The sequence below is a fragment of the Larus michahellis genome, chromosome 3 (genome assembly GCF_964199755.1).
Source record: "Larus michahellis chromosome 3, bLarMic1.1, whole genome shotgun sequence".
NCBI classification, from domain to species: domain Eukaryota; kingdom Metazoa; phylum Chordata; class Aves; order Charadriiformes; family Laridae; genus Larus; species Larus michahellis.
In genome coordinates, this window is record NC_133898.1 from 118,728,827 (window position 1) to 118,752,482 (window position 23,656).

The 23,656-nt window shown below is 39.9% G+C and overlaps 1 protein-coding gene across 15 annotated transcripts in view; it reads right to left on the reverse strand.

Annotated features, from left to right (window-relative positions):
• CYRIA (CYFIP related Rac1 interactor A) overlaps positions 1–23,656 on the reverse strand; it is a 62,152-nt gene that overhangs the window by 33,479 nt on the left and 5,017 nt on the right. For 11 of the 15 annotated variants that reach the window (XR_012586349.1, XM_074581899.1, XM_074581893.1 and 8 more), the window contains exons 2-3: positions 10,432–10,482; positions 8,526–8,594 (exon numbers count right to left, since the gene is read on the reverse strand). The gene's annotated coding sequence lies outside the window, so the exon portion shown is untranslated. The remainder of the gene's footprint in view (positions 1–8,525; positions 8,595–10,431; positions 10,483–23,656) is intronic. The other 4 variants (XM_074581900.1, XM_074581898.1, XM_074581888.1 and 1 more) reach the window with 1 other exon arrangement.

The window sequence follows — 23,656 nt, forward strand, 5'->3', positions numbered from 1 at the left end:
ACAATCACCTCCCTAGTCCTACTCACCACACTGTTCCTGATACACACCAGGATGCTGTTGGCCTTCTTGGCCACCTGGGCACACTGCTGGCTCATATTCAGCCAGGTGTTGACCAACACCCCCAGGTCCTTTTCCACCAGGCAGCTCTCCAGCCACTCCTCCCCAGGCCTGGAGCGCTGCATGGGGTTGTTGTGACCCAAGTGCAGGACCCGGCACTTGGCCTCGTTGAACCTCATACCATTGTCCTTGGCCCATTGATCCAGCCTGTCCTGATCCCTCTGTAGAGCCTTCCTGTCTTCAAGCAGATCAACAGTCCCACCCAACTTGGTGTTGTCTGCAAACGTCCTGAGGGTGTACTCAATCCCCTCGTCCAGATCATTGATAAAGACATTAAACAGAACTGGCCCCAATACTGAGCCCTGGGGAACACCACTAATATCTAATCTAAACCTCCCCTGGCACAACTTGAGGCCATTTCCTCTTGTGCTATGGCCTCTTACTTGGGAGAAGAGACCGACCCTTGTTACAACCTCCTTTCAGGTAGCTGTAGAGAGCAAAGCTATTAAGGCCACAACTGGACCTAACCACGGGTCTGTATTTGCACTCAATCACCGGTGCCACCTCACTGCTGCAGGAGATGCACGCACCAACCTGAACCTTTGCAGGGATGAGAACTCCACTACCCGTGGATGAATTTCTGTTCCACTCCTACTTTTCTAAATCAAGCCAAACTAAGCTAGTTCATGTTTTAAATAATCACATTTCAGAACGAGCAACAACATGAAAAAAAAAAGAAAATATTTATACGGCTTTCCTTTGCCTCCCACTTAAAACTCAGAATTTAAGTTTAAAAGTAACTGTGACTGTAAATTTGCATCCAAAATTGAGAAAAGCATGATTTCTACTGGAATGTTAACCAGCGTAGGGGTGATCAGGCTTAGCAGATAGTGAGCCAAGGTGGTGAGCATTCTTCGTAGGGCACCCCAGCCCTGCAAAGACACCCCTTGGCAGCTGTCCTCTTTCCCCCATGTGAACAGAAATACCATTTTTATTTGCCCTTATCCAAGAAGTTTCGATTAGTATTATTTCTTTTGAAGTTAAGAAGCAGACTAAAAGTTGAAAGAAGGAATAAATCTGGTTTTCCTTTTGTAGTCTCTGGCTAAAACCCAGATACATGGGATGAGATACACTGGCTTTAAAATGTCAATTATCTGCAATCAAAAATGGAGCGAGGTAGTTACATCCAAAATTTCCTTATTTGCTCTGTTGAATGCCACTGTTTGAAAAGGCAAATCAAGCCTTTTAGAACTAGAAACTATGGAAAAAAACACTATATTTAGGTTTAGAGCAAAATTTAAGTTTAATTTTTACATAAAAAGGGTCTAACAGCCTTGTTGGTTTGACTTTTAGTCGTAACTAACTCCCCGTTCACACTTCAACAGAGGTGACATAAGCCAAATGTGAAAGAAATAGACCCTCATAAAAGCATCATTCATCATTTTCTAACAAAAATTCAAGTTATAAACAAATATTTAAATAATTTAAAAATGTTTTTAGAAACAGCCATGTAACTTGTTAAAAAACTTAAATTGTGTAAAACTTACACAGGCACACACAGAAATGTACGTAATGTACGTGCATATACACATGTACAGAGAGCTGCAAAGCAGTGTGTTTAACCAAGAACTGAGAAATAGTTGCTTGTTACAGGAAAAAAAATAATTGATAACTCAAGATTAAAACCATAACACTAATAGAAATCAAGATTAAAATCATCGACTTAACTAAACTTTCTGTTTGCTGGCTCAAAGCCATCTGCTCCAGGTGTCCAGGGACACAAGCAGTTGTACAGTGGCACAGTGTACAGATTTACGGGGAGGAAGACAACCCGTGTGATTTCAGTTCTAATGGGGTCTTAAAACTTGGGTTCCTCTTAGCTCATGACTTAGATGATGTGAGTTCTCTGGAGGATGGGATGGGGCAGAAAAAGCCCTCAAATATTCCCAATTCCACAATGAACAAATGGCAGATAGTAATTTTCTGAAATAAAAGTGTTAATATTTACCATTAATAAAACCGTTTTGTAATACAGCACAGAAACATGCCTGGAAATTGAATTACGTTTTCTTCCTTCTCCTTTGAACCAATCATTCTTTTAGTTGCTGTTTATTCAACCGACTTACTAACAAAACCAGCGTAACTGAAAACTTCAGAAAAGCCTGAGAGATTAAGTAAAAAAATGCTCAGTGACTGAAGATGATGGGGGTTGATGGGAAGTAATGGAAATATACTTAGGGAAAAAAAAGTTCAAAGAACACAGTTTAAAGACTGGAAAGGAATGGAAAGACCTAAAATCAATATATGTTTCAACAGTGCAAAAAATCTTTTCCATAAAAAAGCCTTTAAATTGCACAGGGTAGTATTCTTTTATTATTTTTTTTTTTTATAGAAAGAATGGATTTTTTTGATACACTGATATTAGAAAAAATATATACAGGATATAAACTATATATATGCATATATACAACGGTCTCAGATAAGAAGTTTGAATTTTTATATATTTAAATTTTATATCAAATACACCAAGTTATTAATACTGCCATCCAAACTACTTAGCAAAGAAGAGCCTTTATGAAAATAATATAGTCAAGAAGTAATAATTGCACATGTCAGTGGTGGAATTGCCATTTGGTGTCTATCTCACTTTTTTGATATTCCAAAGTAGAATTATTTGAATTCTGCAAAAGCCCAACTGAAAAAGGGCCCAGCCCAGTCCTATACTCCCCTTTTATATGTGCCCTCCACAATGTCACACAAGAAAAGGCACTAACCCCTTCCCACCAGGTCCTCTTCAATTCAGTTCCTGAAGAACTGGCTTGTCCCAGCCACCAGTCTTCCAACCCTAGAGTGCCAAAACCAAGCATCGCCTAAAACACCAAAATTATCACCATACTGCTAATTACATGTCATTAACTTAAAGAACCAGTGCAAAAAGACCTAGAATGTTGTTTAATCTTTCCAATCAAACTAAATACACAAATAAGATGATCCTTATTTTCCTATAAAAAGTTCAAAATTCTGTAATAAATGACTCCTACATTTTAATATCGTCCACAAACTGAATTGGTTATCGTGAACTTCCCGAAATGAAGTTGATAATAAAAGGTTATTTTAAAACATGCTACAATCAGCATATTTTAGTCAGGAGGAAAACTCCAATATAAATCAAGATTCCCATTTGCTACCTGGTTCGGTTTGGAAAAAAGGCTGCAGTTAAGGCTGCTATCCACTAAGTGGCATTATCACCTCAAACACCTAATTTTGACAAAAAATAATCGTAGGGCAGTGCCTTTTTTCCTCTTACAGACAGATTAATAGAAAACATTTTCTCTGGATGATTCACTTTATTGTCAGAAATTTAGGCATCGTTCCAGACAGTCAGATGTACTAGTAAACCGGCATTACCGATTTACCTTTCACATCAAGACATTTGTAAATATTTAGGAGAACGATCAGGTTAGAAATAAAACTATCAGGCCAGACATCTTGAACAAAGCAACCAAAATATCAGAGTAATATGAGCCCAAATCAGACACATAAAGGTATAATAAAGTATTTTAAAAGTAGACGGAGTTTCAGAAGTGCTGTACATCAACAATTCTAGTATTTCCTGTTGTGAAGTGTGAAAGTACCAAATGCCACACCAGATATATACTTTAGATAAAACACTTCAGAAAAAAAGTAAATGTAATAGATTAGATGGATGCTACCTGATGCTGGAAGGTATTTAAAAAATTACAATAATTGTGAAAGTAAGAAAAGTATTACGTTTCACTAATTGGTAAAGGATTAGTTTTCAAAATGTTAATTAAGGATTAATGACTAAATATAGGTTTTTGATAAATGTTTAATGGAACAAGGCATTTAGGAACAGTATAAAGATAACAAAAAAAATACTAGAACAAAACTCTCATTGTAAAATAGTTTTTTCTCCCCCTGTTCCTGTTGTTTGTGCCTGGTCTTTTATCACTGTCAATTTGTACATATATAAACAGCTACTGAAAATCAAGGTGGGGGGAGGAATCAGTATCACTATATACAAAGAGTAAAGGAAAATGAAATGAGCAACTCCTTCTGTCGCTCTGCCTCTTCAAAGTATATATTTTAAGCTTGCGAAATGTCCTACACACGCACTCAAAATTCTGAGCATACTTCAATGCTAGAAGGATCAAGACATTCCTTCTTTTTTTTTTTTTGTGTGTGTGATTTTTTTTTTTTCCCCTCCTTGCTGGCCACAGAGGAATTGCATTAGGACATAGTCCTTTTTCCCTACATCCGCCTACGACAAACATTTGGTGCAAGTCAGCGACTCCAAAACCAAATTGTTTACAATTAACTCAAAAAGCCATTAAAAAAAAAAAAAATCATTTCTTTGTTCCAGTTGGAAAGAGAGACAGCCAGATGTGTGGCCTGTTGATCTTGCTCTTTTCTGACCTCTGAGTGTAGGAAGAACTGCAGCTGAGGAAGGAAGTCAGCAAGTTGTGTTAATGAAGGTGAACGTGGCAAAAAAAGATGTCCACAATCTTTTTTCATCAAAGAAAAATCTCTTTGAAAGAGTTTTTATTTAAAAAGTAGGTATTACAGAGCCTTACTTTTCGCTATCGGTGAAAAATTAAGACTCTTTGTTTTGGGAGAAGTCAATAGACTCCAGGTTTTATTACTTCTGAAAAATATTCTACCCTTTATTTCAAGAACTTCATGAAGTTTCGCTGCTGTAAATTAGCAAACACCTCATCACTAACACCTGCTGGGAGTCCATCTTCCTTTGAGGACGCAAAAATGGAGGAAAAGCATTTTAATTTTAGGCTCTGACTGAGTCACAGTCTGTCATTACACACCAAAACCAGGTCTAAAGCTGAATTCCAGATTGAGAGTGTGCCCACTTCTTTGGAAAACACATCTCGCCAAAAACATACGGCAACAAACTATAGTTACTGCTGTACTTTTCTTCACATTTCTCCCTGAAACAAGTTTCTGCATTTTATCTGTAAAACACCTGGTAATGAATTAAGTAGTAATCTGTGTTGAAAACTTCATTACATGGTACTCCTCATGATGGTACAGAACGCGCCTGTAGAAGATGTTCCGCAAGCATAAAAAAGAACAATCTCTCAAAGACTGCCTAGTAACAGACGTGAAACATTATCATCTTGTTTCTGAACTTTGAATTATTTTCTAAAAAACATCAAAAAATGTATTCTGAAGTTCTACAGCCACATTGCTCTTTGTTTTATCATGTTAGCTGAAAAATTAGTAAAAGTTGCCATACTTGAGGTGACACCTAAGGGCACATTCGTGTGTGAACTCCAGATTCAGTCCAAAGATCCAGCTTTAGATATTAATTCTGGCACCTAAGCATGAATCCAGACTCCTTATGCAGTTAGTGAAGCTTCCCAAATGCACTCTAGGCATCTGATTTCATTGTCAGAATTAGGTTAAACGTTTGGTGTTGCTCTCTCTGCACTGCTACCTTCATCTTAACAGCTCACACTAGTTTTGGTACAAAATGACACCTAATTTTTGTCAACTAGTTACTATTTTTAAAATATACTTACCATCCAGAGACTTGAGTAATATCATCATAGTTCATCTTTCAACTTATGTTTATTATTATATTATTAGTCAATTAAGAAACTCTCCTATGTATTCTTAGAAAACAGGAAATTGAAAATGACGACTAGTTTACTCTCTTCCCACCCCACGTTCTCCTGCTCCCTAAGGTCTTTTAAAAGACAACATTAATAGATCACCCGACACATGCATACGTACACACAAAGCCATTTCTGCAAACGTTTATACAAATATTTAAACTGGTAAGAAAATTCAGATTCTGGAGAACTGAAACAATAATTCATGTCATACTTTTCAGAACAGTTGTAAGGGATACTGGTCATTTGAAAAACATCTAAGAGATTCCATCTTTCTCTTTGCACTAGGAGAAATTTAAAACCTTATCAAGACATTCAGCACAGCTCAAACAGCTCACAGGTATGAGCACAGAGAACTGCTTCTGCTGCATTAGTATTTAGAAATTATTATTGGCTTGTCATTGTCATATTAAGATTTGATTTTCAGAACCTTTTATTTTAGAAAAAAAATGTTTAGATGCTTCTATGCTCCATATTTTGTCATAGTCTTCTTAAAGAATGAATCTTTAAGGTCATTAAAGGCATATTTAAGGGCTTCATTTTGAAAAAATAATTTGTCTCAACACCTCTAAAAGGTCTGCAATAGCAAACAGGTAGGACTTCAAAAATGTATCAGGTAAAAAAAATTACTAAAATATTTTCCTACCAGTTGTAACTCCTACCAATGGAACTGATAAAAGCAGTGAACTACACTGTAGTAATACTGACTTTCTACAGACTAAGTTTAAAAGAGTCCATAATTTAGCAGATCCTCATTTCACACTCCTTGTTTCTCATCACTGCCTGTTTCTTCTGAGATGTTAGAGTGTTCATCTCCATTCCCATCATTTTTTCCTTCAATTCTTTCTTTTCACTCAACTTATCCTATCCATAAGATCTCCCTTCAGCTCATCTCAGTCCCCCCACCATGGTGGATAAGCCCATCCAGAGCACTACATTTGAGATCTCTCCAGCTCATAAAGATCTTTCTTCACTTAAAAAGTAGAATGGGCCCTAAGTTTTAATTGAAATGCTATTTTTAGAAAAAATAATAAATTAAATGGCATATAGATAATTCCTATTTTAAATTCCCTACAACTGCAACAAAATAGAAGGTTAGGAGGCCTTTTTAGGGAGAAAATAAAGTGTAAAAATAAAATAGACATAGCAGCTTCACTGGTTAAGTATATGGTCCTTACAAGTATCACGTCATTAGTTTATAAGGCAGAGAAGAATAATTTCCTACACCGCAGAAACTGTCAAAGCTATGATTAGTCTCTAATCTTAATAAGTCTCTCCTTCCACCTCTCACACCCACCTCCTCCCTTGGACCTGAGTTCGTTCGCCCGGCCAATGACATAAAACAGGAATATTGCTGGCTTTCAACTACGCCAGCTCCACATTCCCCAGAATCCTTTGTGGCTTTAAATTAATGAATTTCTACACCTTCCAAATTCCTCTGCAGGTGGCTTTATTTCTTTTGAACAAGCATCCACACGATTAGCAAACACCTATACTCTGTAGACTGCCACCGAGACCCCTGGGTTCACCTGGGTACTGCAAGCCTGCTCTGATAGAAAGCCAGCCAGGCTGCTGCCACCTTGGGCTTGTTTCTACCTGAAAAAAAAAAAAAATGAAGTTTTTTGTGGGCATTTGCCCACAGCACAACTTGTTGGATGCCTCTCGTGGCAGCTAAATTAATGATAGCATTCACCGTTACTAACGTAGGGTTAGCTTAAAGAGTCCTCTCCATACTCAATGGCTTCCATCTCTCTGAGAAACCGCCAGATGAAAGCTACCATCTTGCATGGCCTTTCTTCCCATAAACACGTATTTATTTATAAATATAGTAAGATACTATTCCCTTTCAGATTTTGAGTGTTACATGCTACAACCGCCCAGTTCAAATGTCACGTCTGCTTCATGTTTCCCAGCAGCCCAGAAAGGGCTGACAAGCAGGAGCGTGTTTGGGTCAGAACCACCAGAACCGCTGTCTGTGACTTGTAGCCTTGGAGCTCTGGTGCAATGCCGATCACAACTTGGCCGCATGTGAAGTGTGATACTGAGATCTCCCATCTGTTCCCTATAATCTATGTGGTAAACACGAGTAGCCAAATTGGCACGACCTCCGGTATTTCACTACGAGGAAGAAGGTAATCTTCAATAATAAATACTCTTGTAATTACATCTACAGATCAAAACCTTCTAGCTTTTCTCTATCACCCTCTGCTTCCTCCTCAGGTATTGAAGTTTGCAGCTGTTCACAACCCCCTGATAGTCTTCCTCATGTATCAAATGCTTCCTTGGAGCAGAGAGAAGCAAGATGTTTAAATCCAATACAACAATTTGTTGCTGCAAGTACTGGCACCAGTTTCCCTGTGTTGACACCAGTACTTGTTTGAGTCCACAGTGAACTGATGCAGAGGTCAAAGCTGACAGAAAATTAATCCTCCAAGAAGTCTTTGCAATCCTGTAGATTTTCAGCAGCAAATTCCCCAAGCCAGCACATCCCAGATGAATAGGTGTTGATGCAAGAGAAGGGGCAGACGGAGCTGTACCACCACTTTGAATGGCAACAAGCTAATCAAACAACTACATACTCCATCATAAAACTAAATCCCATAGACAGACGATGCAGAGTTGCTGGTGTGGCTTCTCTCAAGGAGTAAAAAATTTAAAATAACCGAACTGTTATTACTTAAAATCTCAAACAGCATTCAACAAAGACATAAACACCCTGTACAAAGTGAAGTCCAGCACATTGCATTCTTCAGCTTTCTCACAAATCACGTATAAAAGAAAGAGGGTACTTAACACAAGCACTTGGTTATGTCTTACCTCAAAATAGGGTGGTTCCAATTCACATTCAAAAATCCAGAGAGGTGATGCTAAACATTCAACGTCTGTCTGTCACGAAAAACATTCAAGATTACACTTGGGATCTCTCTCAATTTTCAGATGATACTTTCTGACTTTGAAAGGAAATATCCAGATTATATCCATGGAAAACTGAAATTATTCTTTTAAGAGTAAAATTTGGAACTTCCAAAACCTTTTAAAGTAATGCCATTCAAAAATGCTGCCGGGTTGAAATGATCAGGTACTTAAACTGATTTTTTTATCCCATATAGTTCTGCAGAACAGATTAAATTTAATTTGGATTTCATAATGAGCTGTTGCCAAGACTGGTACAGCCAAAGGAAAATAACGCTCACTGGTACTGGTATTCATTATATTAAAAATTAAACGAAACAGTACTGAAATAATGAAAACGCAAACCCACATCCAAAACATTTAGCAATTTATTGTAATGACTACATTTATTTAAAACAATATTTACATTGAAAGAGGTCTGGTTAAAGCAGATCAAAATTCAGAAATGAATTTTCCAATATTTTGAAAGTACCAAAATAAAGAATGTAATTTACATGTTTAAAAGTGATCATTTCATTCTGCAAGTGTTGGGGGGGAAAGCTGAGAGAGAAACAAGGGGACCAGGCCCTTCATAAGGATTTTTAGGGACAGTTATTCTTAAGGTCTGTCTCTTGTATCACATTTTCAACTCTCTAAATAAAAGAACTCGTAGCAACATAAGCTTGGTCCCAGAACAAAGGTGAAGTCAACTTCAGAAAAAGAAATCCGCCACAGAAAAGCTTGGAAATGAACTTCCTTTCCAACCATAACCTCAACAATGCTAATATAACTCCACAAACACTCTTCTTCCCAAATATTCTCATTCACTATCCTTATGACTATGGAAAAACAGAGGTCAAGTCATCAGGTCATAAATTAGCTGAATTACGTTTTGGCTTTGAAAAACATGATTGTACTTCTGCAGCTATATTTATAAAGATATGACTAAAAACTGGTTCTAAACTAATGATGGATTTTTATTAATTTAATTTCAAAATAATTAGAGTACTTGATCGTTGCCTAAAGAGGAATTATCTTTTGAAACTCGGGGGTGGTGCGGTGCAGATTTTTTTTTTTTCCATCTAAAAATATGTTCTTTACTGCAAATTGTAACTATTCATTATAAAAGCAGATTAAATTAAAACAGAATGTAACACTAATTTTTCAAGTAGAGCACCCACATAGGGAACTAATTAGGAATAGCTCCTCTGTGTAAACAAACCTTTGTACCAATTAGTAGCTGGTCAAGTCAGGGAACTCCCTTTCTCCAGGGGAAAAAAGTCTATTTTCAGCATTGCTTTATTTTGCTGCTGGCTGCAAATTCTCTCCAGTTCTGTAGCAACGGAGGGTGTTTAGAACTTACATTTCAGAGACTTTGATGGGAACCTGGTCAAGATTTGGGGGGGGGAAAAAAAAAAAAAAAAAGAGGCAGTAGAATGCCTAAAAAAAAAAATATTACAGAATTAGGACGTCAAAAGGGATGAGAACAAATCCCATTCTCTGCCTAGGCCAATTCTATCCCAAGGGTTTACAAAAACCAGAACAATACCAGTGAAATGATTCAAAATAAACAGTGGAGTAAATGAAAAAAGTACATGGGAAAAAGAATTCTCAGTTGTTGTTCTATAATAAGAAAAGCAAACAAATAAAAGCCTCAAGGCGAGAAGATTACACCCAGATAGCATTTTGAAAGCGTCGGTTAGGTGCAACAATAAAACTACATAACAGGAAGCCATTCAAGGGAGGCTGAGTATTCGTTTATCATTTATGACGTTCAAATCTGCTAGACAGCTGCTCTGTGCAGACAGAAAGTACTAGAGTCGACTCCTACCTTGACGAAGATGATCCAGAGCCTTCCCGATACTTATAAAGAGGCTGCAACCTGTGGATTTAAAAATTTGTTTAAAAGAATTGTTATTAACAAAACTGCTTTAATGACTAAGTAAAAATCAGAAAACTTACTTAAATGCCTTCAAAACATAGTCATTCCCCCCAATTTTTTTTTTTTTTTTAAAGCAATGACTACTGCTGCAACGTATCTTCCACTATGCATTATACCCCAGAGCAAAAAGTCAACTAATCCCATAGTAAAGCGCAACAAAATAGCGAACTACTGTTACCATGTTCAGGACACTTTACTAACTCCAGAGAGTGATACGGGTTACATGGGAAAGAAGCTGTGAAGGAGGCACTGAAGAACATTCCCAGCAGGAACACCTTGGGACAGGGAAAGGACTGGAAGCACCTCACAGAACCCAGAAAACCCCCATTTCCTACAGAGTGGCGATGTAGAAGAAGAGACAACTTCTGACCCTCCAGCCCCACTGGGTTGAAAAACCCAGCTCTAGATACCATTGTTTTCTATAGCGTTTACTGGTCGAAGATACATGAAAACACGACATGGACCTCTTGGAATGGGTCCAGAGGAGGGCCACGAAGATGATCAGAGGGCCGGAGCACCGCTGCTACGAGGACAGGCTGAGACAGTTGGGGTTGTTCAGCCTGGTGAATAGAAGGCTCTGGGGAGGCATTATAGCGGCCTTCCAATACCCGAAGGGGGCTACCGGAAAGATGGGGAGGGACTCTTTATCAGGGAGGGTAGTGATAGGACTAGGGGTGATGGTTTTAAACTGAAGGAGGGGAGATTTAGCTATCGGGAAGAAATTCCTTACTGTTAGGGTGGTAAGGCACTGGGACACGTTGCCCAGAGAGGTTGTGGATGCCCCATCCCTGGAGGTGTTCAAGGCCAGGCTGGATGGGGCTTTGAGCAGCCTGGTCTAGTGGGAGGTGTCCCTGCCCATGGCAGGGGGGTTGTAACAAGGTGATCTTTAACGTCCCTTCCAACCCAAACCATCCTATGATTCTATGACCCCTTCCCTCTTGACCCAACAACAATAAAAATGACAAGTCTAAAGGACACAGGAACTCCAGGACTAATTAAGTAAGCACCCATGAGAAATTTTCAAAAAGGGTATCCCACTTATTGGACCACATTAACTCCCAAGCTAGTAAGCATTTAGGTATTTTCCAAACTTCATGTAATTAAGGTTAACTGGAAAGGGTGGTTAAGCAAGAACGCAGCACGATTCATGCTGAACACAAATGAAAGCAGATTTAGTACCAGGAATGAGATAATGCAAAGGTGCCAGAACAGAGTGGATGAAAACGATGAGAAAGGATTACAGGTGGGAAAAGGAGACTGGGAAGAACAGAAACAGAAACAATGCAGGTAAAGGAAGAGAATGGTGAAATTCAGATGATCGTCAGAAATAAAAAAGTTGGAATTTAGCTTTGAAAGGGCAAGTCTAGCACAGACTATGCTGACACAACATCAACTGGCTCTGGAGGAATGTCACAAAACGAAAAGAGGCCCTAAGTCAGTTTGAGAAAGAGGAGGAAAGTATTTGCTGCTAAACACCTAAATTAAATTAATTAATCAATTAAAAATCTCAAACCAAAGTAGGTACCTGCAGAACTGTATTTATATGAGCCACAACTTGATCCATTTATTTGATCCACTCCAGAAGGAGTTCATCAATGTGGAAAGATCAGAAATTTTTAGTCACGGAAGCCACAGGCAACACAGTTTAATTGAATTCACGACCCATTATCGTAAGAATGAAAACAGAAGTAAAAGGACCTTACTAAGGGAAAAAGGTACTAAATTTCTGCTTCTTTCTAGAAGTATTAAATGGAAATATGACTACAAAGATCATAATTTGAGAGTGAACAACAACTACTGCTTCCCCTTCAAATGCACAGGACATATCCCACCAAATTCTACAGAAGTATTTGAACCGAAATGTCTTTTTCAAGAAAATTAATTAATTATAGAACAAGACTTACAAATTTAATTATGGTAAAAAATTGCCGGAAACCTTTAAACCAATTGCAAGTGGGACAGAAAAAAAATCCAGGCTAAAACTCTACATAATAAAAATAAAAGATTGCTATAAGAAACAAACTAGCATAAAAGTTGTGAAATACATGCAAGAACAGAAGATAAAATATATTTTATAGAAACTTTAGAATTTGTATATTGCAAAACCAGACAATCGGATTGTTTTTTTTTAAAAAAAAAAAAGTATGTTCAGAGCACTTAAGCCTAGTGAGACTAATTAAAAATCTTGAGATCTAACATAGACCAAAAGAAAGGTCAATGAGAATTTTCTTGAGTTACATTCATAATTTCCATATCTTTATGTTAGACCACTTTGTTCTGTTACATAAATTGCATTATGTGGAGAAAATTAACACTGCTGGCAACAGTAAGATCTCACATAACAGGTGCAAAATATACTCACAAAAAGCTTACAGACCGTGGCTGGGAAGTAGACTATAACAGTTACGTTTGGAAGTCCAAACACATTTTTACATAGAAAAACTGAATTTTGGAAACAAAAAACCAGCAACTATAAAGGAGTATCTCCTGGCCACCTGACTCATGAAATTACAAAAAGTTTGCAACTTATATGGAATAGCTGTCCTAAGCACAACTTAAGTAGTAGCCATCACTGAATTAGATTTTTAACAAAATACACATTACATTCTGGAAATCTGCTTTTTAACCTTTTTTAAAATTTATCCCAGATACCCAAATTTCTTTCAGTCTAAACCAGAATCAAACCAAAAACAATCTCAGATGGGACGTAAAAATTCTGTCGGTCCAATTTGTAAAGCTAATATGACACAGGAGTATGAAACAGGCATTAAAAAAGGACTACAAATAGATGCCAGGAAGCAATTCTTACTCAGTAAGCAATAACTGCGTGGAACGGGCTGTAAAGCAAGTTTGTTGAGGGAAGGCATTTGGACTGAGATAAACGCTAAGTAGGAAAGCAAGTGCCATGGGAGAGAAAAGAGGACGAACTACTCTGACTGGAAGAGCTTCAAATTTCCAGGTTTGGGTCGTTAAAACAGGGTATTTCTTTAAAAGTGGAGAAAAACAGTCCAAGATTGGTATCAGAGTCTTCCATAGGAAAGCTGGGGGGAATCAAGAGGGACAACACTTTAACACGTTTATAAAATAACTAAATACCAAGATACCCCTTTCAACACTCTGACCTAAACACGGGGTGAAGAAACATGTTTATAAGCAACTGCTCTTCTTCTCCGGAGAATTCATGAGTCAGGAAGAAAGGAAAGTGATCACTTCTTAAAGGCCAGCATGATAAAACTGGACAGAAACAAATAAGACACTGTGGAAACCTTAGCAAAAACCTTAACGCTGCTTTAAGGGAAGGATGTCAACAAGGAGGCAAACCGTCACGTATTAATGCAGACGAGAAAATTCTCTTTTATTGTTTTGACAACACCCAGTAAGTCGATTTATCCCTAGTTAAAATGCATTTATACAAGGAAACGCAGAAGTCAGCTCAGTACCCTCAGCATAGCAGTCTGGGGGACCTGCTGGGAGTAAAGCTTATTATCCACTCAGGGATTTCAGCAGACTTAGTCCACAACCAATTTGACTTAAGGCAAAACACAGCTGCTACTTTGAAAGTTTCCTGCTGTGTAAGAAATAATTAAGGCTGTATGATCAGTATTCAACAAAGCATTGAGAGCAAAGATGCTAAATTAATTCTGCTTGCAAATAAAGAGTTAAGTGAAGTTGCATTACAGAATGGGCTACATGATGTTGCAGTTCACAGGTGAAACAGGAGCTAAATAAAGTGAAGTGTGTGTCAGAGGCCAGACTGAATCTTAACTATGCAACTGTAATATTATTTCATGTTTTAGAAGTCCTTTAATCAAAAAGTACAAAGCATATGTCCCAAAATGAAGTTACAGATCTGTATTTTGATTTAAGATACAGAAAAAAAAAAAAAAAACAGAGACGCAGCAGAACACCCCTATCAATGTATATCCTGAAAAAGCACAGGCTCATTAAAGCTTCTACTACCAAGCTGGTACTATTTAAATACTATGCAGAAAGATGTAAGAGATGTCGATGGTAACACAGGTAATTCAGGGCAGTTCATCCTTAGAGCATCCTGACCTGAGCTTCGATCCTCTCCCCACGCAACCCTCAAACCACAAATCGCGCCAGGAATTCCCAGCCCAGGAATGGCACTTGGCCCATCACCGTCCGTGTGGGGACCAGGAGCTCGGTTTCCTGACCGCTGGACCGCTGTCAGGTGGAGGGATCCGGGGGCCAGGTCAGCAGGCAGCCTACATTGTCCCCACAGCGATCCCTCATCTGCCATAGAGGAGAGGCTGCCAGACAGATGGAAGCGCTCCACGGACCAGTGTCAACCCGTTAAGTTGTCTGCTGGACCAGACTCTGTTAAGTGATTAGGATGCTAATAGCTTTAACACTACTTAAAAAAAAAACAAAAAAAACCACCAAAAACCCCCAAAAACCTAAAAAACCCCAAAAACAAACAACAAAAAACAAACCACAAAAAAAATCCCCAGGCCCTACAGTTTTTGCGAAATGTAAAGTTAGACTTGCAGCTCCTTGACAGAAGGCAATCGGACAATTAGAAAAAGGCTGAAACAACTGCTTGAGACAGGGATTCCCAGGGAAAACAAATATCATGCCAACTCAGGTTTGGGCTAGCAGGTTGCTACTGCTCCTGTAGTTAACAGAAGGCAAAACTTAGGACAGGGATAAATTTTACAATACTGCCAGGATATATATTCTCTGGTTGAGGACACTGCAGATGCCATCTGCTTATATTTAATTTATTCATTTTCATTTAAAATGCCAGGCCATAATTCTTCATAAATAGATTAAAAAAAAAAAATAAAATAGCACTTTCAAAATGGCTAATTACACCTGTGTATTTCCTGGGGCTTTTCTTATAAAACCAATATGAAACTCAATTATTCTATGATTTTAAATTACTCTGGATTATTCTTCCAGACACAGCTTCTCATTTTCAGGTTTGATAGATTATTTTTTTTTCCCCTATCCTTCTAAGCACGCAAAGACTGTCCTACCATTGCTTTCCTAAAGAACTTGCTGAATCCCAGCTTCTGGGATTCTCAGCTTCCTGGAAAGCAGGATCCCTGGCCATATATATGTCAGAAAATAAAACAGACCAGGGCACATAGCCATGCTCTGGGCTTGGAACCAGCGAGCATGGTACAGCTCGTGGCTGTACAACTAAAACCCTCCAAAAAAGCCTGGCCAGATCCAAACAGCCTTTTGGAAATGGTCCACCGCCTCTCCTAACACCAGAACTATGCTTGGGCATTATCTGGGAGAGCGTTAGTTGGCACAGGACAAAACTGTGTCACGAACAGCACTAAAAATGTAGCAGTACAGTGGCATGCCATATCCATTCCTTATTTAGTTCCTACTATGAACACGCATCACGATTATAGTACCCAGTTGCTTCTGGAGAACGTCATTTTTAGAAGTTAATTCCACAAGTAGCCAATGCATTTCAGAATTAACAGGTCACCTTTTCCAGGCGTTATAGCTTCTGGCTTTAATATCACATCCTCACCTAGGTGGTTGTTGCTTTAAAATCACGAACAAATAACCATGTAAGACTTAAGCCTTTCTGTTTCTACATGTATTATATACAGCACACGTGAAAATCTGCACTCTATAGGTTTAGGAGTTTTTTTTAATGTGTTCGGACAGACTGAAGGTGAGCATCTGACTTCTTAATTCCAGCAAGGCTGGACTGCTGCCAGTAGAACATTGGTCATGGCTGTCCATTGGTATAAAGCGGGCACAGCTCTACTGACAGCATCCCAATGCACAGCAGCCGAGACTCTGCTCCTCCAAACTTTACCCTCATCGGGGTGGTGAGCAAGGAAGAAATTCACTTTACAAGATTAGCATTTTGGGAAGAAATCTGTGGGGTTTTAATTAATTCAGAAACTTACATATGTCTTCACAAATTTGTTTCTTTCTTCTAAGTCAGAAATCCCAAATTACTTACTTCAAAACATTTCATGCAAATCCAAATCAAAAACATTTACCCTTATTTTGCATAAAAAGAAACACAAGCAACAAATCTTTGTAAACACAACAAAGGGATATAAATTTTTTCCAAAGGAAAACACAACTACCCTGGTGCAAATTTGAATGTAAATATTACACTTAGCAAGAATCACTGTGTTTAAAACTTCGTATAGATATAATTGATTATGTGGTGTCACAGGGTACTGAAAAATTACACTGACACTACAAAAACATCCACCCCTTTCACAACTGCTTACCTACGGATCATCTCACTAACGTGCTTCTCCATTCCCAACTCTGCTTACCTTGAAGTAGTCTTAAAAATGTAATGGTATTGAGTATTGAGTTTGTGTGGCAAGGTTTTTGTAGCAGGGGGGCTACCGGGGTGGATTCTGTGAGAAGCTGCCAGAAGCTTCCCCCATGTCCGATAGAGCCAATGCAGCCAGCTCCAAGACGGACCCACCGCTGGCCAAGGCTGAGCCCATCAGCGACGGTGGTAGTGACTCTGGGATAACATAGTTAAGAAGGGAAAAATAACCCTGCAGAACAGCAGCTGGGAAAGAGGAGTGAGAATATGTGAGAGCAACAACTCTGCAGACAGCAAGGTCAGTGAAGAAGGAGGGGGAGGAGGTGCTCGAGGCGCCGGAGCAGAGATTCCCCGGCAGCCCACGGTGAAGAACACAGTGAGGCAGGCTGTCCCCCTGCAGCCCATGGAGGACCCCACGCTGGAACAGGTGGATGCCTGAAGGAGGCTGTGACCCCGTGGAGAGCCCACACTGGAGCAGGCTCCTGACAGGACCTGTGGACCCATGGAGAGAGGAGCCCATGCTGGAGCAGGTTTGCTGGCAGGACTTGTGACCCCGTGGGGGATCCACGCTGGAGCAGTCTGTTCCTGAAGGACTGTGCACCCAGTGGAAAGGGCCCACGCTGGAGCAGTTCATGAAGAACTGCAGCCCACGGGAAGGACCCAAGTTGGTGGAGGACTGTCTCCCATGGGAGGGACCCCATGATGGAACAGGGGAGGAGTGTGAGGAGTCCTCCCCCTGAGGAGGAAGGAGCAGCAGAGACAATGTGTGATGAACTGACCACAACCCCCATTCCCCGTCCCCCTGCACTGCTCTGGGGGAGGAGGGAGAGAAAATCAGGAGTGAAGTTGAACCTGGGAAGAAGGGAGTGGTAGGGGAAGGTGGTTTAAGGTTTTTTCCTATTTCTCATTATCCTACTTTTATTTGATTGGCAATAAATTAATTTCCCCAAGTCAAGCCTGCTTTTCCTGTGACAATAATTGCTGAACGATCTCTCCGTCCTTATCTCGACCCACGAGCTTTTCATTATGTTTTCTCTCCCCTGCCCAGCTGAGGACAGGAGTGACAGAGCGTCTTGGTGGCCACCTGGCATCCACCCAGCGTCAATCCACCACAGTACTGACAAAACTGCATATTATTCTGTAAAACCCTGATGAACCATTTATAACTGTTGAGTATTGGCTGCCAATCTGGTCCAGTGAGTCCACCTAATAGTCCACCTAATAGCCATCTGCTCCAACATAATAGTTACAGATGACGAACTCCCACACCCTGATTTACTAGGGAATACTTTAATCATCGTGCCTTGAACTACAGGTACAATTTCTGTCTTTCAAAAAGATGATAAGATGACACATCTACCCCAGCAGTGACATCAACACTCAACTGAAGACCATCACTCCAATTAGACAGAAAACTCACTATCAGCTCTTCCAAGAAAAACAACCAAAAACCTACAACACAACAAAAACCCTCCCACACAAGTGAAGTAACAAATGTATTAAATCCCAGCGATGATAACTCTGCTGGCATGAGACAGACATCTGCTTCTCACAGATCTTGGCCGGCATCCTATTCCTGATGTGGAAAAAAAAATAATAAAGCAGCTCGAAAGAAAAAGAAAATGTGATTTTAGGTCCAGAATTAGTATGGTCCTTTTGCTCTGTTCCCTGGATAACCACAGTGACACTAGAGAATGATGATGCTGGGAAATGACTGCTCGTTATGAAGATCTTAATTTTCTCCAGCTCCCTCTGGACTACTTGACAAAATGCTTCTTTTCACAAGAGAGTGATTGTTTGGGTCAAAGATCTACGCTTTTCACAGTTGTCAAAGAAAAAAGTCTGGTTTCTACAGGTAGATCCAGTCTGCTGTGATTTCTAAAACGACTTGTGCTGGACTGAGCAAGAAGAGAGACAGCTGACTACATGCCCCCAAGTCAAACTGTTCCACAGCATCAGTAAGCAAAGGGAGCGTACAAGGCTGACTAAAGCCAAGCTGATCAATACTATGAATTATTGACTCAGAGATGGCTTTGAACACATATGGAGGACATCAGCAGGCAGCATGGCTGAAGCTGACAGTTCAAGATCATCCTGCACATTCTGATGCTTAATCACGAGCCCATCAAACACCTCCTAGTAATTCACGGCAGAAGCTGGGTGGAACTTATTTAGAGCTGTTAATTGCCTTCACTCTGTGGAGAAAGTGTGACCCTCATCAGTGGGAAGGCTATGCTTTTTGTCAGAATATGCCAAAGGAAGTCAGGCAACTCTTCCTTTACTGTACACTGAAAGTCACTGTAAGACTGCAGAGCAAGTGGGCTCAAGGACTTCTCCAGACATGGAACAGCACCAAGATGTCCAGATTTGATTTCTGCGTAAGCCATCAGAGGATCGCCTGAACAGCCTGTCTTCTGGAAAACTGGAGATGAAACTTTTTAACAGTGCAAAATTAAGCAATAAACTTAGGTATGCCTACCTACAGTCACTGGCACAAGGTGGGAGAATACCACACACAGTCATTCTTTAACCACCAACAGGAAAGTGTCTGCAGGTTTGGCGGACAGCCTAATCCCTGACAACTGGGATTTTTATCTTCTTTACGAAATCGTTTAGAGCCAACTTCCCTTCAGAATCTCTCATCCATACAGGAAAAAAAGAAAGAAGTTATTAGAAGAATGAAATGTTTTACTTCAATGTCAGTTGAAGGAACTACTACCCCATACTCTGCTAGTAAAATCCCATTAAACACAGAAAGCAGAATGTCTCGTACCATGTAAGAGACACACAGCTACCTGAATAACCTCCCCCCAACCCTCACCTTGTGATTCTCTCTAAAGCGAGTCATATGGCAGCGCTTTTCTCCTTTTATGGGTAAAAAAAGGAGAAAGGAAGTCAGCAGGCCGAGTAAGACTGCATTGCCACATGAATCGAGAAGCTCAGAGCTCTACTGCCACTCACCCGGCCCTACCTCAGCACATTAAGAATACATACCCCGAGAGAGGCATACCATGAATCAACTGCCATTTACTTAATGCATATATAATTACATGTCACCGAGTGTTTCACGCTGAACTCGTCACTAGAGAATGTATTCAAAACTAAAGGACAGAGGGCATGTAACATATTTGCATTTGCTTATCTACCATCTCCTTTCTTTGTGTGAATGTCCTGCCAGTAGCATGCAAACCTCTTCTTTGGGAAACAGCTGTAGCGATGGTATGACTCACAGCAGCGATTAAAATTACAGTACTTTCTGCCACATGTTATTTCCATACATGTCCCACACCGCCCTGGTGCCCACCACCCCCACACCCGGCTCGGTCCACCTTCCTTTGCTCAGCAGCTGTACAAGACGGAGTCAGAGAAAGTTACTAATGATCTGACTTAGCAAATTTGGCTTTTTTTTTTTTTTTTTTTTTTTTTTTTTTTTTTTTTTAAGAGAACTGTGGAAATTTCATTAGCTCAATGCTGGGGAAATGTAAATGACATCCAGAATTCCCTATGTATCAGGCAAAAAAAAATAATAAAATAATAAAAGCCTCGTTGTTCTTTTATCAATAGAAAGAAAGAAATCATTGTTTCTGCCTCAATAATCGATATTAGAGTTAAATACCTAAATCATGAGGACTCCTACCCATAAACAGCTAAAGAATTGAGAAATTCTATGGAAACCTATTTCCTCTCCACATACAGGTGATGGGATCAAGAATCTGTAAGAACTCCCATCTCCTGCCCAAGCACGGGCGACAGGGCCTGTCAGCCAGACCCCCCCAGCGTAGAGATGGGCACCTGCACCCATCTTCTCTGGAGTTGGGGAGCCTATGTCTCAGCCTTACAGGTACCCGTCGTTGATTCAGAACCACCTTGCCTTCCCTCAGCTTTACGTGCAGCCATTCGGAGTTTTATTCGGATATCGCAGCTTGGTATTTGCCTGCTTTGTTTGGGAGCGATCCTGAAAACAACCAAATTCAGTTCCACAAGTTATGCTGGCTGGGTCACAGCCCACGGATCAAAGATAAAACACAGAGAAGCATTTCCAGGGTCAGAGTCTCTGTCCTTAAAAACTTTTTTTTTTTTTTTTTTTTTTTAAAGGAAGGAAACAGTCTCCCTGGTTATCAGATCATTATCAGGTCAGATCAGATGGCCAAAACAGCAGAGTTCAGTAAGGAGCTTAAAATAATCCCATCATGCTCTTACACAGAAAATGGAATTTGTCAAATATATGCATTTGTTATTGTTAAAGATTAAAGCTTCCAAGGAACAAATGGTAAAGTGTAACCAGTGTGTATCTAATTCTCTTTTGACAAAATATTATTTCAGTATAAACATGGAATATTTCTTTAAAAAGTAGTATTTTAACCTGTAGGTGTCCCTTCGCCTTATGAATAAATTAGAAGACACTGAATAACAGCAACCGCAAAAGTACAAACACTTTATTACGATTGTGGTGACTCAGACTGCCAGGATTTGGCAGCCCACAGTGTTCCTCAGCAGCAGAACAAAAGGGGATTTTTTTTTTGGCTGATTTACTTTTAGTTCAGTAAAGGACAACATGATACTGTCTGTGCTATAATGAATCCAAACCTCAGTAAAACAAAGGCGTAAGTGGTCAGACCCCAATCATTTTTTTGTCTCACAGTATGAAAATGGACAAGCAGTTTATGTGTACTTCTTTGGCCTCTAATATGTGTGCTCTCTCCTTGTCTTTTGGGAAAAAAATAAAGTAGTAAGATTATCTAGTTGCAGAAATCTGCCTGCAGTTCTACAGGCAACATATTCCCAAAATACTTCAAGATCAGGAAATATTTTCTATTTTCCTCTTGAATACAAGAGATACTGATACAAAACAGTAAGTAGATTATTTTTTTTAACACCTTCTCTAATTAAAACCCTGTAGGCCTAAGTATCGCACTCTAACAAAATCTCTCAAGTATTCAGAGCATGAAACACATTTTGAGAGAGGCTCATTTTCCAGCATCCCCATCATGATCTCATTTGGAATGGCAAACCGTCCCCGCGGTAATTGGAATTACAGAGCTCTGCCGCAGCACAGCCTTGTGAGAGGGCGAGGGAAGTGTTCCAGTCCTACAGCGCATTTATGCTTTAATAACAAAAACATAGGGAAAACGGTTACAGAAACATCAGCTCCCATCTCCTCTGCTGCCATCAATTATTAGGGAGATGATTACAGACTTATCTCCAGAAGCTTCTAAAGATGCCCATGTCCGTCATGAAATCTTTATCTTTATCTGAAAGAGTCACCAACAGTCCTTGAAGCAAAACACTGTGCAATTACAAAGCAACAGGACACGGAGTCAGACCATGTATATGGGGGCGGAAGAAAGCATAACTGAGACAAAATTAGACTGTTCCTGGAAATAAAACATAACAAATTTAACAATCTAGCCTTCTAAAATTCTAAGCAAGTTTGAACAAATCTGAGGAATAATATAACATTTTCCCCTCACCATTCCTTTCCTCCTCCATTTTCCACAGCATTAAATGAACCTCCTCCAAAATATTAGGGCCAGCAAATCATCTGTACCAGATAAATAACACTGCGCATCTCTCATGGAGGCATCTCTCATTAAACACAATTCTGGAATCAATTTACTGGAGACGGGATCATATGGATCAGTTACCAGAGAGAATTTTCCTTCTTCTCCAAAACCAATTCAGCTCCTTAAGCGGCACCATCACTCAGCATTTCCCTACCAGCTAACAACCGACAGTAATGAATTTTTGCCCCACAGCTCCACGCTGCTATTAATATGCATGAGAGAAACCAGAAGACGAACTTCCTCCCCTCCTTTCCCAGAAAGCCATTAACTCAAGCTAACCTCCCAGACTTAATCTGGGGCGGCTGCAAAATGAAAATCATAATGGTCAGGCTAGGCACCAAATACACTGGCAATAATGAAAACAGAAGAGAAAGTAGGTTTTCTTTGAAATGCCTTTGAAAAGCAAGAAAACAACCCCTTCCTCATGCTTCTCAGTCTAACCACATTCAGCCTAGGCAACAATAGTCTTGGGACACCACTGGGCTCAGTTCAGTTGCAGAGAGGCAAATAGTACTTAAAATGTCTTAAAATATCCCGTCTTCTCAGTAGGTGCTACTCCAAGCAGGACATGGGTCTCCCGGCCATCCTGCATCCACTACCCAAGCGCAGACGCAGTGGATGTTGTAAACCATCTCAGCAAGGATGAGATACCTATGCTGGACAACTGAATCAGACCAGGCTCAAATTGTGTTCTAACCCCAAAATAAAAACTTTCCTCTCTGAAGGAAACCTCAGTCTTGCCAAATTCTGACCTTCAACCCCCAGAGACCTACATTTTTCTTAGATTTATTAGTCCATACGAGACTAGAAGCACAAAATGGACTCACAAGAGAATTTTGAATGTAGCAATGATAAATTTGGGTATATAATGGAAATTAAATATAACTTGGATAGTAAGCAGGAAGCCATCTAACCTAATAGGAAACAAAGTTGTGAAGGCTGTACCTTAAACATCACCTATGCTGGAAGCTCAAGAGGTACCTACGTTATTAAGAAGGGCTGTAAAACCTTCAGGCCTCCCTGGGAGCAAGATACAAAGTCATCCCTTTCACAAGCTGATGAGGAAAGGAGTCATGCAATTTTGCAGTTTCGGATGAGACGGCAGGAGCATGCCCCCAAGCACCATGCAGCAATTTAGGAGCATCAGGAAAGCAACCACAGAGGATGTAAAAGTGGGCAGGAGGCTCTTCCCAAGCGAAGAGGCAGGTTCACAACCACATCTCCGCATGCCAGGGTAGTGCCCTAACCCACTGACTACCCT